We start from the raw sequence: 3,142 nt of genomic DNA, 5'->3' as shown, positions 1-3,142 counted from the left end.
CCTCCCAAAGTGCTGGGATTACAAGCGTGAGCCACCGCGCCCGGCCTATTTTTTTATTTTTTATTTGAGACAGATTCTCACTCTGTCTCCTAGACTGGAGTGCAGTGGCACAATCTCAGCTCACTGCAACCTCTGCCTCAAGCAATTCTTATGCCTCAGCCTCCAGAGTAGCTGGGACTACAGGCACCCGCCACCATGCCCAGCTAATTTTTTGTATTTTTAGTAGAAATGGGATTTCACCGTGTTGGCCAGTCTGGTCTTGAACTCCTGACCTCAAGTGATCCACCCACCTTGGCCTCCCAAAGTGCTGGGATTAAAGGCATGAGCCATCGCACCTGGCCAAACTCCCTACTTTTAAGGAAACTGAGAATTGGAGAAGAGATGGCCTTGCCCAAAGCCACAGAGCTGGCCAGGATACTTCTAAGTATTCAAAACTGCATGGGAGGCCAGGTGCAGTGGCTTACGCCTGTAATCCCAGAGCTTTGGCCAAGGCAGGAGGATCACTTGAGCCCAGGAGTTTGAGTGCAGCATGGGCAACACAGCAAGACCCTAGTCTCTAATAATAAAAATAATTTAAAAACCCAAACTGCACAAGGTTGAATGCTTGCCGAGTATGTTCCATTTCGATGCCTTGAGAGGTCAAGACTCTCTGCTGAGTTAGCACAAGGCGTAGACTCCACCTGTCCCCTTTGCTGCTACCAGCCCAGGTGCCTAAATGTTGTGACCTTGTGGCTGCCAGGCTCCTGCCCCTAGTCACAGGCCCGGAAACAATCCCTCTACTCTGATCACAGGCCACAGTAGCTCTACCTCCTCAGCCCCTCTTTCCAGATCCCCTCCTCTTTGTGAAAACCAAACCAGCTAAAGCGGGGGCTGTGGTGCTCTCCAGAGGGGCTGTTTGCAGCACACACTTGTCCCATAAGAGTTCAGGTAAAGAACTCCTGGATCTTCAAAAAGGCTGTTTAGAAAACTTTTGCAACTGAGGCCGGGCGCGGTGGCTCACGTCTGTAATCCCAGCACTTTGGGAGGCCGAGGCGGACGGATCACGAGGTCAGGAGATCGAGACCATCCTGGCTAACACGGTGAAACCCCGTCTCTACTAAAAATACAAAAAATTAGCTGGGTGTGGTGGTGGGCACCTGTAGTCCCAGCTACTCGGGAGGCTGAGGCAGGAGAATGTTGTGAACCCGGGGGGCGGAGCTTGCAGTGAGCCTGGATCGCACCACTGCACCCCAGCCTGGGGGACAGAGCGAGACTCCGTCTCAAAAAAAAGAAAAAAAAAGAAAAGAAAACTTTCCCAACTGAGGCAAGGTGGCTGGCCCAGGACCAGGCTGGAGGTGAGGGGAATGTCCCTTGACCCTGTCAAAGGGGACCCAGCTGGTACCTGTGAGCCTTCTCTCTGACCCTAGGAGCCTCTACTTGGAAGGAAGACAGAGACAGGGACAGAGGAGGCAGCCTCCTTTCGAAAAGGATGAAATCTGTAAGGGAAAACCCAGATGCTGAGGCCGTGAAAAGGAGGTGGTCAGGCCAGGCAAAGGCCATTCAAATTCCAGAGAAGGCTGAGGATGGATATTTTTATAGTTTCAGTTACTTGTGACTTAGAGCTGCCTGAGACAAAGTCATTTCTATAACCAGGGGAACCAGGGGAACACCTGGGAGTCACCCTGAGGTCTGAAAATGCCCATCCCCACACCCAGCAACCTGCAGAATGGCAGAAGGCAGCACCCTGGGGGGACGGTGGGGAAGGGCATGTGGGCAGACCCTTCGTGTTTTGAGGGATTGAAAGGAAAGTAGCCAAGCCACGAACCAAGGTCCTCAGGGAGGGAGGGGCCACGGGATTCAGCATCTCTTGGGTGCTGGTGCGAGACCCAGTGCCCCAAGCCTGGCTGTGCTGAGGGGTGTCAGTTACATGACCCACAGGGGCTGAGAGCTGCAATTTCGGGGGCCTGAGCAGGAAGCAGCCAAGTGCACCCATTTTCACTTTGAAGATCACTCCAGCCTGTGCAGTGACCTGGACCAGGAAAAGCAGATCAAGCAGGGACCAGCACCACAGGTCTGACTGCACAGGGCATAGTTTCGGCACAACCCTGGTGAAGCCCCGGCTGCAGGGGGCCACTCAGACCCCAGGCCCTTTCCAGCTGAGTGTGAAGGTCAGAGGGACCCCAGTTCCCTCATGGGACCCTGGAAGCTCTGGGACACTTTTTGTTTTATTTTTTTTTATTGTTACTTAGTTTTATCTATTTATTTTTGAGACAGAGTCTCCATCAATATGTGACCTTTTGCCCAGGCTGGAGTGCAGTGGCTCACTCTCTGCTCACTGCAACCTCCGCCTCTTGGGTTCAAGTGATTCTCCTGCCTCAGCCTCCCAAGTAGCTGGGACTACAGGCACAAGTCACCACGCCCGGCTAATTTTTGTATTTTTAGTAGAGATGGGGTTTTGCCATGTTGGTCAGGCTGGTCTCGAACTCCTGGCCTCAGGTGATTCACCCGCCTCGGCCTCCCAAAGTGCTGGGATTACAGGCATGAGCCACTGAACCCGGCCTATTGTTAGTTTTATTTTCACAATTTAAAGGCTGGATTACTGTCGGTTAGCACTTAAATAAAAATAAAAAATAAAAATAAAGGCTGGAGGGTTTCAAGCAGGGAGACACTCGATTTCCAGCTCACTCTCCAGGTGGATGTTTACATGGGGCAGGCAGAAGGAAAAGCCGTGACTTCCTTCCAGGTTTTGGTATTTGTACAATCTTAAGTGTCGTTTCCCCAGGTTTTTGTTTTTGTTTTTGTTTTTGTCCCGTGTTTATTTCCCTGTGATCCAGGGCAGTAACAGACGAGGAGGCAAAGAGCAGCTCACACATGGGAGGGTCAGAGTGGTGCCAGTCCCATGCCCCACACCCTACGAGTGAGACTGCCTTTTCGTGAGTGCCCCAGGAGCCTCACTGGCACAGCCCCACGATGCCAAGGTGTGAGCCACCACGCCTGGGTAATTTTTGTATTTTTAGTAGAGATGGGATTTTGCCATGTTGGCCAGGCTGGTCTCGAGCTACTGACCTCAGGTGATCTGCCTGCCTCCGCCTCCCAAAGTGCTGGGGTTACAGGTGTGAGCCACCGCACCCGGCCAAGATTTTCAACATTACCTCCATTGTCT

Source organism: Hylobates moloch, unplaced genomic scaffold (assembly GCF_009828535.3).
Source record: "Hylobates moloch isolate HMO894 unplaced genomic scaffold, HMol_V3 SCAFFOLD_1, whole genome shotgun sequence".
Lineage (NCBI taxonomy): Eukaryota > Metazoa > Chordata > Mammalia > Primates > Hylobatidae > Hylobates > Hylobates moloch.
The sequence above is the reverse complement of the archived record's forward strand: the minus strand, read 5'-3'. Positions refer to the sequence as shown.